This window comes from Mirounga leonina, unplaced genomic scaffold (assembly GCF_011800145.1).
Source record: "Mirounga leonina isolate KUSES-001 unplaced genomic scaffold, KU_Mleo_1.0 Mir_128, whole genome shotgun sequence".
Taxonomy (NCBI): Eukaryota; Metazoa; Chordata; class Mammalia; order Carnivora; family Phocidae; genus Mirounga; species Mirounga leonina.
In genome coordinates this window covers 9,963,729-9,980,336 of record NW_023270320.1, presented here as the reverse complement: position 1 = coordinate 9,980,336, position 16,608 = coordinate 9,963,729, and the positions used below count along the sequence as shown (strand labels likewise).

At 36.7% G+C, this 16,608-nt stretch overlaps 1 pseudogene; it reads right to left on the bottom strand.

Moving 5' to 3' along the window:
• Positions 1-1,967: 1,967 nt before the first annotated feature.
• Positions 1,968-2,042, bottom strand: LOC118010132 (annotated as a pseudogene).
• Between the last annotated feature and the right edge of the window lie 14,566 nt (positions 2,043-16,608).

The following is a 16,608-nucleotide window of genomic DNA, read 5'->3' as shown; positions in this document are numbered from 1 at the left end:
GAATTCATGAAAGTTGTAGGATACAAAATTAATATACAAAATCTGCTGCATTTCTATACACTAATAATGGAATAGCAAAAAGAAATTAAGAAAACAATCCCATGTGTGATTGCACAAAAAATAATAAAATACCTAGAAATAAACTTAACCAAGGAGGTGGAACTCCTTGGTACTTTGAACACTATAAAGCATTGGCAAAAGTAATTGAAGATGACACAAATGAAAAGATCAAGTGTCCACTAATTGATGAATGGGTAAAGAAGTTGTAGTATATAAATACAATGGGATATTAGCCATAAAAGAGAATTAAATCTTGCCATTTGCAATATCATGGATTGCCCCAGAGGATATAATGCTAAGTGAAATAAATCAGTCAGAGAAAGATAAATACCATATGATTTCACTCATATGTGGAATTTAAGAAACAAATGAACAAACAAATAAAAAAATAGATTCTTAAATATAGAGAACAAGCTGGTGGTTGCAAGAAGGAAACTGGGTGGAGGGATGGCTGAAATAGGTGAGGGGGATTAAAGGTACACTTATTCTGATGAACACTGAGAAATGTATGGAAATGTTGAATCACTATACTGTACAACACCTGAAACTAATATAACACTCTATGTTAATTATACTTGATAAAAGCACAAAAAAAAGTGAAGGAGAAACAAAACTTTTTTTAAACGTTTATTATTTTTTAAGATTATTTATTTATTTATTTGAGAGAAAGAGAGAGAGAGTGAGCGAGCACAAGGAGGGGAGGGACAAAGGGAGAGGCAGACTCCCCATTGAGCAGGAAGACTGACGCAAGGCTTGATCCCAGGATCCTGAGATCATGATCTGAGCCAAAGGCAGACGCTTAACCTACTGAGCCACTCAGGCACCCAAAAACTTTCTCAATTAAATAAAAATTGAGGAAATTTTTCAGAAGGAAATCCACGTTGCAAGAAATGGTAAAAGTTCTGCAGAAATAAGGAAAATTATATAGGTCAGGTACTTACATCTACATAAAGACCTTTTAGGAGGAATAAATGAAGGTGAAATAAAGTTTATTTTTCTTATTCTTAATTGGTCTAAGAGATAAGTTTCCTGAAATTAACAATAGCAACAATATAGTCAGTGATTATACCTTATAAATAAGTGAAATGAATGTCATATGTCATAAGACATGCAAGGAAAGAATTACAAATACTCTGTTATGAGGACATTTTGCTACCAGTGAAGTGGTACAGTGTTATTTGAAGTGAATTTGGACTAGTTGTAAGTGCATATTGCAACCACAGGGCAACTAAAAAGAGTAAAATTTAAGTAAAAATTGATATGATGAAAGGAGAGGAAATTGAATCTTACAAAATGGTCAATTTAAACCAGAGAAGGCGGAAAGGGTGAAGACAAAAAAAATTACAAAGAGCACTGAAAATATATAGGAAACAATAATAAATATGACAGATATTAATCTAGCTATATCATTAATTACATTTAATGTAAATAAGAGATTGTCAGTGCTGATTTAAAAAAAAAGATAAAATATGTTGTCTCCAAGAAATCCACTTTAAATATAAAGACAAGGAGATTAAAAGTAAAAAGATGAAGAGAGATAAACCATGCAAATATTAATCAAAAGAAGCCAGAATAGCTATATTAATTTCAGAGTAAACCAACTTCAAAGAAAAGAAAATAACAAGAAATGAAGAGGGCCATTAGTAATGATGAAAGGGATAAGTCTTCAAGATAACAATCTTTAATGTGTATGTACTGAATAACAGAGCATCATTATACATTAGGCAGTAACTAATAGAACTGCAAGGAGAAACAGATGAATGCATTGTTGTAGTTGGAGACTTCAACAAACTTCTATTGTATCTATTGACTGGCCCAGCAAGCAGAAAATCAGTAAGAATGGAGTTGAACTGAACAGCATCACCAATCAAATGGAGCTATTAATTAATTAATTAATTAATTTATACACTACTTCATCTAACAGCAGAATATACATTCCTCTTGTAACAAACTATAGAAATGATCCCTGAAAGTACAGTCTTAGAATATACATTCCTCTTAAGTTCACATGTAACATTTACCAAGACAGACAACCAATTCTAGACCATAAAATACGTCTTAACAAATTTCAAATAATAGAAATTAAGCAAGGTTCAGTTATAGGTCACATGATATTAAACTAAACATCAGTAGCGAAAAGAGAGCTGGAGAACCTCAAAATACTTGGAGATTAAATAACATACTTCTATTTTTTTAAATTTATTTTTAATTTATTTTTTAAAGATTTTATTTATTTGACAGAGAGAGAGATAGCGAGAGCAGGAACACAAGCAGGGGGAGTGGGAGAGGGAGAAGCAGGCTTCCCGCCGAGCAGGGAGCCTGATGTGGGACTCGATCCCAGGACCCTGGGATCATGACCTGAGCCGAAGGCAGACACTTAACGACTGAGCCACCCAGGCGCCCTAAATAACATACTTCTAAATAACACATGGGTCAATGACAAAATCCTAAGAGAAATTTAAAAGTATTTTGAACTAAATGAAAATTAAAGCACAACTTAGCAAAATTTGTGGATTGTAGAAAAAAGCAGTTCTTAGAGGGATATTGGTAGCATTGAATACATATATTAGAAAAGAAGATGTATTTAAAACTAATAATATAATCATCCACCTTAGGAAACTAGAAAAAGAAGAGAATTTAAATCCAAAGTAAGCAGGAAAAAAGGTATAAAATTTGAGCAGGGGGAGGAGCAAGATGGCGGAGGAGTAGGAGACCTGGATTTCGTCTGGTCCCAGGAATTCAGCTGGATAGGGATCAAACCATTCTGAACACATACAAACGCAATAGGAGATCGAAGAAAAGAATAGCAACAACTCTGAACAGAGAAGCGACCATTTTCTAGAAGGTAGGACGTGCAGAGAAATGAATCCAAGGCGATATTCGGGAGGATAGATGTTGGGGGAGGGGGCCTCCCTCGACCGCTTCTGGCAAGTGATAGAGCCGCAGAGCACAAAATTGGGACTTTTAGAAGTTGACTCCGCTGAGGGATGTCACTCCAGTGGCTAAGCAGGGGGTGGAGCCCTCGTGGGACAGTGTGGTCTCAGGACCCTCAGGGTCACAGAAAGACCGGGGGTTTCTGAGTGCGGCAGAGCTCCCAGCTATCGGAGCGGGGAAGCTGGCTGCAGAGATGGAGCTGAGGCGCGGGCTCTCAGCTTGGGGTTGCCATAAACCGTGATCCTTGGCACAGTCAGGCCACTGCTTCTCCAGCAGGGACCCAACAAGTGGCAGGTCCGGGGAGACTCCCCTTCCTCCCCCAGGAGGAGAGGCATAGGAGCGCACCACAGGGATCTGCTAGTTTTGGAGACTCCACACGGGGTCGTGAGCCAGAGATAGAAACGCGCGGTCACAGACCGGGTGAGCACAGAGTGCAGCCGGAGACCGGGGAGATGAGAATGACTGACTGCTTTTCTCTGGGGGCTCACTGAGAAGCGGGACACCGAGTTCTTGGCTCCTCTGGGGCAGAGATTGGGAGCCCACCATTTCACTCTCCTCCTCCAAAGCTGTACGGAAACCTTGCAGGGAACAAAAGCTCCCGAGAGCAAACCCGAGCAGATTACTTAGTCTGACCCGGCAAGGGCGGGGCAATTCTGCCTCTGGCAAAGACATTTGGGAACCACGGCAACAGGCCCCTCCCACAGAAGATCAGCGAGAACAGCCAGCTAAGACCAAGTTTACTGATCAATGAGAATGACAGAACGCCAGTGCTAGGGGAATACTGCACATAGAATTCATGGCTTTTTTCCCATGATTCTTTAGTCTTTCAAAGTTAATTTTTTTTAACGTTCTTTTCTTTTTTTTCTTTTTGAATTTTTCTTTTTCCCTTTTTCAACCAACATCTTATCAATCCCTTTTTTAAAAAAAATCTTTTTTATTTTTGATTTTTAGAGTAATATTCTATCCCTTCATAGTGGGTACCCTTATTTTTGGTATATAAGTTGTTCCCTCATTAAAATTTTGCCATATAGTTCCTTCTAACAGATCAAAATATACCCCAAATCTCTAGTGTATGGCTTTGTTCTAGTCTCCTGCCTGATCACATTCTCTCCCTTTTTTATTTTTAAATCCTCTTTCTTTTTTCAACCAATTTCTTATCTTATCAATTCCTTTTATAAAATATTCTATAATTTTCATCTTTACAGTCATATTCCATCCCTTCATTGTATTAACTCTTATTTTTGTACATATATAAGTTTTTCTTTCTTTAAAATTTTGGGAGGCACTTTCTTCTAACAGACCAGAATATGCCCAAAATCTAGGTGTGGCACTGATCTATATACCAGCCTGATCATATTTGATTATATTCTGCTTTTTTTTGTTTGGTTTTTGTTTGTTTTTATCTTTTTTTTTCTTCTTTCTTTCTTTCCCTTTCTTTCCCCCCAGTTTCAGGTCTTTTCTGATTTGTTTAGTGTCTATTTTCTGGGGATGTTGTTACCCTGTTAACATTTTGTTCTCCCATTCATCTATTCTCCTCTGGACAAAATGACAAGATGGAAAAAATCACCTCAACAAAAAGAAAAGAGGAAGTACCAACAGCCAGGGACCTAATCAATACGGACATTAGTAAGATGTCGGAACTAGAGTTCAGAATGATGATTTTAAAGATACTAGCTGGGCTTGAAAAAAGCATGGAAGTTATTAGAGAAACCCTTTCTGGAGAAATAATAGAACTAAACTCTAACCAAGTTGAAATCGAAAAGGCTATTAATGAGGTGCAATAAAAAATGGAGGCTCTAACTGCTAGGATAAATGAGGCAGAAGAGAGAATTAGTGATATAGAAGACCAAATGATGGAAAATAAAGAAGCTGAGAAAAAGAGAGATAAACAACTACTGGATCACGAGGGCAGAATTCGAGAGATAAGCGATACCATAAGATGAAACAACATTAGAATAATTGGGATCCCAGAAGAAGAAGAAAGAGAGAGGGGCAGAAGGTATATTCGAGCAAATTATAGTAGAGAAATTCCCTAATTTGGGGAAGGAAACAGGCATCAAAATCCAGGAGGCACAGAGAACCCTTCTCAAAATCAGTAAAAATAGGTCAACATCCCAACATCTGATAGTAAAACTTACGAGTCTCAGAGACAAAGAGAAAATCCTGAAAGCAGCTTGGGAGAAGAGATAGGTAACCTACAATGGTAGAAACATTAGATTGGCAACAGACCTATCCACAGAGACCTGGCAGGCCAGAAAGGACTGGCAAGATATATTCAGAGCACTAAATGAGAAAAATATGCAGCCAAGAATACTCTATCCAGCTAGGCTGTCATTGAAAATTGAAGGAGAGATAAAAAGCTTCCAGGACAAACAAAAACTAAAGGAATTTGCAAACACGAAACCAGCCCTACAAGAAATCTTGAAAGGGGTCCTCTAAGCAAAGAGAGAGCCTAAAAGCAACATAGACCAGAAAGGAACACAGACAATATACAGTAACAGTCACCTTACAGGCAATACAATGGCACTAAATTCTTATCTTTCAATAGCTACCGTGAATGTAAATGGGCTCAATGCCCCAATCAAAAGACACAGGCTATCAGATTGGATAAAAAACAAGACCCATCGATATGCTGTCTGCAAGAGACTCATTTTAGAACCAAAGACACCCACAGATTGAAAGTGAGGGGGTGGAAAACCATTTACCATGCTAATGGACACCAAAAAAAAGCTGGGGTAGCAATCCTTATTTCAGAAAAATTAGATTTTAAACCAAAGAGTGTAATAAGAGATTAGGAAGGACACTATATCCTACTTAAAGGGTCTATCCAACAAGAGGATCTAACAATTGTAAATATCTATGTCCCTAACATGGGAGCAGCCAATTATATAAGCCAATTAATAACAAAATCAAAGAAACACATCGACAACAACACAATAACAGTGGGGGACTTTAACACCCCCCTCACTGAAATGGACAGATCATCTAAGCAAAAGATCAACAAGGAAATAAAGACTTTAAATGACACACTGGACCAAATGGACTTCACAGATATATTCAGAACATTCCATCCCAAAGCAACGGAATACACATTCTTCTCTAGTGCCCATGGAACATTCTCAAGAATAGATCACATCCTAGGTCATAAATCAGGTCTCAACTGGTGCCAAAAGATTGGGATCATTCCCCGCATATTTTCAGACCACAATGCTTTGAAACTAGAACTCAATCACAAGAGGAAAGTTGGAAAGAACTCAAATACATGGAAGCTAAAGAGCATCCTACTAAAGAATGAATGGGTCAACTAGGAAATTAAAGAAGAATTAAAAAAATTCATGGAAACCAATGAAAATGAAAACACAATTGTTCAAAATCTTTGGGATGCAGCAAAGGCAGTCCTAAGAGGAAAGTATATAGCAGTACAAGCCTTTTTCAAGAAAGAAGAAAGTTATCAAATACACAACCTAACCCTCCACCTAAAGGAGCTGGAGAAAGAACAGCAAATAAAGCCTAAACCCAGCAGGAGAAGAGAAATCATCAAGATCAGAGCAGAAATCAATGAAATAGAAACCAAAAGAACAGTAGAACAGATCAACAAAACTAGGAGCTGGTTCTTTGAAAGAATTAACAAGATTGATAAACCCCTGGCCAGACTTATCAAAAAGAGAAGAGAAATGACCCAAATCAACAAAATCATGAATGAAAGAGGGGAGATCACAACCAACACCAAAGAAATACAAACAATTATAAGAACATATTATGAGCAACTCTATGCCAGCAAATTAGATAACCTGGAAGAAATGGAGGCATTCCTAGAGATGTATCAACTACCAAAACTGAACCAGGAAGAAAGAGAAAACCTGAACAGACCTATAACCACTAAGGAAATTGAAGCAGTCATCAAAAATCTCCCAACAAACCAGAGCCCAGGGCCAGATGGCTTCCCAGGGGAATTCTACCAAACATTTGAAGAAGAATTAATACCTATTCTTCTGAAACTGTTCCAAAAAATAGCAATGGAAGGAAAACTTCCAAACCCATTTTTTGAGGCCACCATTACTTTGATCCCAAAACCAGATAAAGACCCCATCAAAATGGAGAATTACAGACCAATATCCCTGGTGAATATGGGTGCAAAAATTCTTACCAAAATACTAGCCAATAGGATCCAACAGTACATTAAAAGGATTATTCACCACAACCAAGTGGGATTTATCCCTGGGCTGCAAGGTTGGTTCAACATCTGCAAATCAATCAAGGTGATACAATACATTAATAAAAGAAAGAACAAGAACCATATGATCCTCTCAATAGATGCAGAAAAATCATTTCACAAAGTATAGCATCCTTTCGTGATCAAAACTCTTCAGAGTATAGGGATAGAGGGTACACCTCAATATCATGAAAGCCATCTATGATAAACCCACAGCAAATATTGTTTATAGCAAATATTGTTTATAGCAAAACTATAAAACTCTGATGAAAGAAATCAAAGAAGTAAGTAAAGAAAGATATTGTATGTTTGTGGATAAGAAGACTCAATATTTTAAACATGTCAGTTCTTCCCAACTTGATCAATAGATTCCATTCAATCCCAATCAAAATTCCAGCATGATATTTTGTGGATATTGACAAACTGATTATAAACTTGATATGAAGAGGCAAAAGAACCAGAAGAGCTAACATGACATTGAAGAATAAGTTGGAGGACTAACACTACTTGATTTAAAGACTTACTATAAGATTATTAGAGTAATCAGAATAGTGTGGTATTGGCAAAAGAAGAAGAGACAAATTGATGAATGGGACAGAATAGAGCCCAGAAATAGACCCTCATAAAGATAGTCAACTGACATTTGACAAAGGAGCAAAGATAGGTATTGGATGCAAAAAAAAAAATTGAATTAGACACTCTTCTTACACCCTTCACAAAAATTAACCCCAAATGGATCATAGACCTCAACATAAAATGCAAAACTATAAATCTCCTAGAAGATAACATTTAAGAAAATGTAGACGATCTTGGGTATGATGATGATTTTTAGATACAATACCAGAGACATAATCTATGAAAGAAATAATTGATAAACTGGACTTCATTAAGATGAAAAACTTTTGCTTTGCAATAGATAATGTCAAGAGAATGAAATGCAAGCCACATACTGGGAGAAAATGTTTGCCAAAAACACACCCGATAAAGGACTATAATTGGAAATATACAAAGAACTCTTAAAATTCAATAAGAAATCAAGCAACCCAATTAAAAGATGGGACAAAGACCTTACCAAACACCTCACCAAAGAAGATACACAGATGGCAAATAAACATATGAAAAGATGATCCACACCATCTGTCATGAAGGAAATGCAAATTAAAACAATAGCGAGATACCACTTATTAGAATGGCCAATATAAGGAACAATGATGACACCAAATGCTGTCCCACTGTGGTGGGGGATGCTAGTAATGGGAGATGCTGTTCATGAGTGGGGGCAAGAGATGCATAGGAAATCTCTGTACTTTTTTCTCAGTTTTGCTGTGAACCGAAAACTGCCCTCAAAATGAAGTCTTTTCCCTTTTTTTTTTTAAAGATTTATTTATTTATTTATTTATTTGACAGAGAGAGAGACAGCAGATAGCGAGAGCAGGAACACAAGCAGGGGGAGTGGGAGAGGGAGAAGCAGGCTTCCTGCCAAGAAGGGAGCCCAATGTGGGGCTCAATCCCAGGACCCTGGGATCATGACCTGAGCCGAAGGCAGACGCTTAACGACTGAGCCACCCAGGCGCCCCTCAAAATGAAGTCTTTAAAAAAAAAAATCTCTTCAGGATGATACTATACAACTGACTGGTGCCTGATGCACTTAAATTCATATGACTCTTCAGATTTCTTGGCTCATGGGTGAGGAATGAGTGTTAATTCTAGTCTTTGACCTGACAGAGTAATGAGATCTGGAAGGGGCTCTGCAAAGAATGCACAGGCTATTTTCATTCAGTACCAATAATGGGTTGAGCCCACTAGTGGATCTGGAGTCCAGGCAGAGTTTCAGAACCATTGAACATATATCCCAAAGGGAGCGATAGGCAATGAGGACTTGTCACATCACCCAGGCACATGTAAACCCTAGATTATCCTTTATAAAAAACTACCTCACCAAATTTTCTTAAATTATGCTATCATAAGCCTTACTGTGAAGAAATCTTATGATTAGAATTCCTACTTATCAGTGGTCTTTCAGATTCTTTTCTACATTACCTTTACAGCTTCAATTGCTTTCAACCCACCTGTTTTCCTAGTTCTCAACCTCTTCCTATCATCTTTTTAAATTAAGTAGTTTATTCCTGAAAGGGTATTTGCCACGTATTAGTAACAAACCCCTTTAATGAAATTGGGACTCAACCAACTTGAAAATATCTTGATACATAGTTTTGATCATGTTATAACAAGATCACATGGATCTTATTCATTTCCAGTCTAGCAGATGAGAGGTATTTAGTTATTTATTCCTGCTTAACAAATTACTTTAACATAGTGATTTAAAAAAACAAGCACTTATTATCTTGTGATTTCTGTGGGTCCTGAACTCAGGAGTGGCTTAGCTATGTGATTCTGGCCTAGAGCCTTTGATGAAACTGTACTCAAGAATTTGTCCTAGGGTGCAGTCATCTAAGGGATTGACAGGGGTTGAAGGATTAATTTCCAAGATGGCTTACTTACATGGTTGTTGACAGGGGGCCTCAGTTCCTTGCCCTATGGGTATCTCCATAAGATGGCTTGAGTGTCCTCACAGTGTGGTATTTGGCTTTCCCCAGAGTGATCCAAGGGAGAGGAAGGCAGAAGCCATGATGTCTTTCATTATCTAGCCTTGGAAGCCATACACTTTCAACTCTTACAGTATCCTAGTGTTAAATGGGTCGGTGTCATTCATTGTGGAAATGGCTATACAAGGCCATGAATGCCAGGGGATAGGGATTATTGGGGTAATCTTGGAGCCTGGCTGCCCCAGTAAGGCAGTCAGAGATGTTTGTCAGAGTGATAGAATATCAAACTGATACCTACCCACCCCTGCACCCCCCAAAAGAAATCACATGGATAACAGCTAACATGTGTTGTAAAAGATCCTTTCTTATATTTACTTAATGAACCTTCATAACCACTTCTTTGGTAGATACTCCATTTTATAGATGATGAAGCTGAGATTTTAAAAAGTTTTAGTAATTTATTCAATATTACACAACTAGTAAGATGCAAGACTAGATTTTTAAATGCAATCAGGGCAATGCTGATCCTATTTGAATTTCTATACAATAATATATGACATTCTTTTCACCTTGACTTTCCCCGATGGGAAAATGTTTATAAGGACATCCATCCTCATTATAATAGACATTCATTCATTTTGATTTCTGTACTAAGACAGGCTGCAAATTATGTTCAATATTCTGCCACCTCGATGGATCACCCCCTTCTCCCACAGTTTCTTTTCCATTGATCCTTTAGTAGATAAGCTAACTCTGTGGTTGAGCATCGCCACTGTGGAACATTTAGTTTTCAAAGGAAAAATATCTCCTATTTGCCATCAGTAAAACACAGGCTTTAATACCATCACCACAAATGTGTACAGTGCTACAGTTATTTTTATTAGTATACTTCTTGGATATCTTTAGTGTGAACATCAGCTTTTGTCCTCTATATGAAAAAAGATATTTTATCTTCTACTTGGGGGTCTTGGTGTCAGGTTCTGCTCTTCCAAATTCATATTCTCTTCAGGAATAAATGTGTATAATACCTGCAATTTCCATTCCCACTGCACATCTCAGGGCACAGAACCCTGAAGATACGTTCTGTCTTCGCCTTGATTCATGACCATCTTTAATGACTATAGTTAGCATTTGGTGCATGAGGTTTCAGCTCTAGTAAAATCATTAAAACTGCTGCCAAAGAGGAAGAACAGCAGAGCGAACTGCTCAGGCAACAGAGGCTGGTAAGCTCATTTTGACCAAAAATCTGAGATTCGTATTGTGGTTTATTTAAGCAGCTGACTCATAAAGCTTAGAATTCCATGTGCAGGAGGTCTTTGCACAGATGTTAAATGTTTTAGCTTTCTTTCCACTTTATGAGCTACATCACAACGTATGTCTTCGTCCCTGTTTCATTTCTTAGTCTCCTAAACTCCAGTTACGGTCCTGAGTTCTGGTGATCCCTTTCCCCCAAACAAAACGGGGGCCCTCCTGGAAAAGCTACAAGGCCTAGGATGACAGAGAGGAGGCTGCTCAGGAGCCATGGCTACACTAAAATATTACTGAGCTTGTAATATAATGAGGTGATCTCACTCACCAGGATCATTTCCCAGAAGAAACACTCCTTGCATTTGGGAGCACAGCTTTGAGAGGCTGGAGTTGGCCTCAGAGTTAGAGTAGAACTCCAAAATGCAGGTTTGAGTAATAACAGATGATCCATGTCTAAGCCACAATCGAGGGAAGGTGTGTCTGGGTAAGTGCACCCTGGCAGATGACCGTTTAAAATATTTTTAATTATCTGAGGTGTAAGAACGATTTTGTGTTTACACAGGAGAATTCTCTTATTTTATGAAGATGATGTTGAAATACAGAGGATGGAAGTAGCCTGCTGTCTGTAATTTGCTTCAAAGTACAGCAGCAAAATAAAATAGATTATGCAGATATGACAACCTGTTCACAATCATTAAAGAATGGATATCTGGCCATTTCATTCACCCCACTTTTCTATAATAGAAAGCAAAGTTTTCTTAATAAGATATAAAAATTGAGGGGCAAGTGAATAGGTCAGGGCAGCAGAAGAAAAGATGAGCTCCTTTCTCTGTCCTTCCCTATGGCACTATTCAGCCTGATGTCTAAATAAATATTTAGCAAATATTTGGGGAACATGTTTTAGAGATATTGAGTGATGTACCTACCTGGGAGTTGGGCGATACAGGAATTCTTCACATATCTCTACATCAAAGACTCAACCACTGGCAGGGCTAAGAAGTAAAGAAGACCTAAGAAGTAAAAAAGATGAGAGGACATCTACTCTTTGGTGAAAGAGAACTTCCCTTATAGGGAATATAGACAGAAGATAGTATCTCTCTGTATCTCAAGTGTGAGAACATCAAAATACAGCAGTCTGCCTCAATAGTGTTATTGCCTTATCACATGGCATGTTCACAGTGACCACTTGACGTTTCCAAAGAAAAGTCATTATTCACTGAATAATTTGTTTTAAGGATAGGAAAACTGGAGTGGTTTCCTAAGGATTCCATGCCAACTGATTGTTTTTCGTAAAGTATGGTAATCAAGGAGTATTCATCAGTTATCTGAAACATGTCTATTACCCTATTTCATCACAGTGCAAAGTAAATTATACAAAGTGACACCATAAACCAAGAGGACCCTATTTTCAGGGCATTGTGGAGGAACTGGCCAGTGATTTTAAACTTCTATATTCCCTTGCAGTGATGTGGAGTGTGGGCCTGTCCTTGAGGATTTCATATTCTTCTCTTCCTCCTCCTCCTCCTTCTTCTTTTTCTTTTCTGCTGTGGTCACTGTCTTTTCACTACTACAGTAGGTTATTTAACATACACATTCCAAAGACAGGCTAACTGTGGAAACATATGGTGTTTCTGTGCAGATTATTCTGTATATGCAGGGAAAGTAACAAAACTGAAAACTACTTTTTCCTCTACCTTTCTCTTTGCACAGTTTGCATGGGAGCCAGTGGTCGGCAACAAGGATGGTAGTAGAAAATGAGCTCATTAACTATCCAAGCGAGAGAAGATTAGGCAGAGAAGTTGGGACCACTCCACCAGCTGGGTAATTTGATATTGTCATTAGTGACCACAAATGCTTGCAATTTATCAAAATAGGCTTAAATGGGATCAAAGAGAAAGTTCATGATCTTGACTATATTAGTTATATAAATAACCTAAGGATGGTTATTTTTCTCCTAATTTTTTGCAGGCGCATAGCATAAATATCATTTATCTATTCTTTACCATAATATTGGTTTAGACTAGTATATCCTTGAGTAGCTTCAAAGTTGATGGAATTAAAAAAAAATAAAAATTGAAACTCGGCATAATCCTTTAATTATAGATTATTTAAAACAGAATATTCAACTTGAGTCTTAGTAAGAAAGGCTTAATAAGTATTTTTTCTTTATTAATTATAATTTGAATCTCTTTCCCCAGTCCTCCCTTGCTGTTTCAAATAGAATTTAATTTGTAAATATTTGATTCTATAAAAAATAAATAAAACAAGTGTATTTCCTCTCATATATATGTGTGTGTGTATATGTGTGTATATAATATATATATATATACACATATATTTACAGTGTCATATATATATACATATATGTATGTGTGTGTGTGTGTGTGTATAGGAAGAAAACACACAAAGCACCAAAAGATCTAGCTACCACACTTATGTGATTCAATATAAATTTCAGCATGAATCTAATAGCAATTTTTGTCCTGAATTAATTTTATAACATCTAGCTGAAGGATAATTTTTCCTTAAACCATTGTAGAATTGGCTCAACACTTGATATCATTTTTTGGTTGAAATATTTCTAGATAAAACATGCTGAGATTTCAGTTCTCACGAGATTAGGAGAAGAAATAAATGAAAACAACATTCTTGAGCTAGTATTCTGACCTTAGGGTGTTGTATTAGAGTATCATTAGTGAAATTAATTTTTTATCACATATAAAAAGCAAAGGAAATAAATAAGAAAGCCCAGTGGTGTTATCTGTCTATCTACCTATCTCTGTATATCTGTCTTCAGATATACAGATAAACACACTTTTTTTTTCCTAAGAGTGAGATGAAATTAGAAAGATGTGGGAAACTAAGAAATAATGTACCATATGGCAGGAGCTAAAGAGGAGACAAGTTCTCTCACCTTCAACGGTGAGATAGTATGTGTCAACAAACCCCAAACACATATGCTTTTAAAAAATGTAACACCATATATAGACTTTTGAATGTAGGAAATAAAATTTCTCTGTAATTAAGATGAGAAATAGTCATTACCCATTTGGATTCATTCCAGTTTTCACAAAGGCAAATTCCTAAACTGCCATTTTCTTTTCCCATTATAGATTCTGGCACTAGGGCAGGATATTAGGATTTTAATGCCTTAATATATTCTATGAAGTATACTAGTGTACTTTACTATTTTGACCTTTTGGCACATCATATTTTGATTCAGATGGCCATTTCACTCTCTGCTCTCAAGCTTAGGGAGGCCATAAAAGAGTGAAATGAATGGATTGACTATAGCTAGTCACAATATAGAATACTGAAAAGGTCATTGTATCTCATCGACTGTGCTATTATTCATGGAATATACAGGACCTTAAATATTTGATACTATAGTCTTGTGACACAGAAATCAAGAAAAAAAAAGGAACCGAGAATCACTTCTCATGGCAAAATTGCACCATAATTCAAGAAGCGGAAATAGCAGAAGCCTAAGACAAGGGGAAAAAAATCATTTGCACTTCTGCTCATCTCTCCTTTTTTGGTAAAACATATCTGTGAGCACATATTCTCAAAACGAAAAGAAGTCATAGAGGCAATCTCAAAATGTTAAGGAAACAGCTTGAAAATAACAGAACTCAGAAACTGAGATTTCTGGTAGTATTTTCCAAGAGTTTCTAGGTCATGTTTGCTTGTTTTCTGGAGAAGAGATTAGAGGACTACACTCAGTAGAAACAAAAGGAAATGTCAATTTAAGGTATTAGAATAGAAAGCCCTATAGGATATTTTCTCTAGTAGAAATTTCAAAACATGTTCCTTTTCACCCAGATATGATGGTCAGTAGACAGAGGAGCCCCAAGTCCCTCCTTCACAGGTAGGAAGTAAGTTCCTAGGTGGTCCATTAACCAGCATGGTTTACAGAGCCATATTTATTGCTGCCAATATTTTGTTAGTTTACTTAAATAAAATAAACCATAAAAAAAGATAAAGCGAAAGTGGGTCAAACTGAACAGACACGAAGAGGCAATTCATCAAAGAAGAAACACAAATCAACAAGGAAAAATTTTGACAAAAAGCTCAATCTCACTAGTAATTCTTTATTAAATGACAATTGTATCCATTTTCAACTATCAGTTATTCAAGAGTAAAGGAAGATAATACCTGGTGTTTGTGGAAATGAGAAAAATGGTATTCAAATTTTTCTTAGGAATATATATTGATAGATCCTATTCGAAATGCATTTTTGTTCAAATACATTTAAAATGTGCATAGCTTTAATCAGCAATGCAATTTCTGGCTTTCATCCTAAGGAATAAATTGATGATGTCTGTAATGACTTTAAGAATGTTCATCACAATGACATTAATAATAGTGGAAAATCTGAAGACAACAACAGATTAAACAAATTACATTCTATTTACATCATTTAACTCAAGGACACTAGTCAGCATTTTGGAACATGTTCATGATAAGTAAGTAGCAACTGAAAATCTTAAGTATGTTCCTATTTTTCTAAAGTGGGTGTGTATGCATGTAAGTTGTATCAAAAATCTATTTATGATTTCCACAATGGTTAAGTCTAAGTGATTACATGATGGCATAATGGGTGATTTTGTGTGCATGTGTGCATATGCAGGAGAAAAGTCCAGTACACTCAGCACTAACATGTTAGTACTGGTTAATTCTGAGAGATAAAATTATAACTATGGATGATTTTTGAATGTATATGTGCCTGTGCCTGCTTTTCTGAATTTGTTCAATATTTGATAATCGATACATATTGCTTCTTTGAAAATGGAAGAAAAAGCCATTTTTTCCCCTCTAAAGAGAAGAGCCAGGAGAAATTTATTCTAATGGTGATAAGAAATCACAAAGGAAGATCAGAATTACAGTGAATCTTCCGAGAAGCTTCCAAAGATTTCCTAAGTGAATGTCCTCATTCTTCTCCTCAATGTCATGTCTCCATCTCAGATTACTTTCCTGGGGTGTAAGGGAAGAGGATGGGAAGATACAGATGAAAACATTTTTTTAAAGGTAAGAGGGAAAATTGCTGGTTGTTGTAAAGCTAGGATTATTAAAAATAGTTATCCCTTTAAAATTTTCTGAAGAGGAAGGACTAGGAACCAAGAAGTGGCTTGAATGTGAGGGTTTAGTGTTTAGCAAATCAAGTGATTTATGTCTAATGGCATGAATCTCCCTTTCACACAACTGCATGAACATCATACCGAGCAGACCTTTCTTCCAAAAGTAATCCTTCTGTACCTTGCCAAGACTGTCTTGAAACTATCAGAAAATAAGCCTGCAACCCAGAAGTATGGTTTATGTTCTATCACTGTCAGGAGAAAGTTAGCTACACATTCCTTGAGATTCTTTAGTTTGTAGTACCTTAAAGGACATTTGAGTTTGGTTAGATAAAATCAGTTGTGGGGCTCTTATTAATACATTTTCATCTACTACAAAGCCATGAACTGGTGGTGGAAACATTCTAGTTCATAGATTCCTCTTCAAAATATGACAACAACAGTCCTTTGGAATATGTGGCCCTATCTTGGTTTTATTTTGTGGATACTGTTACATACTCCAAACATTGAAAAGAACTCAATCCCACTCATT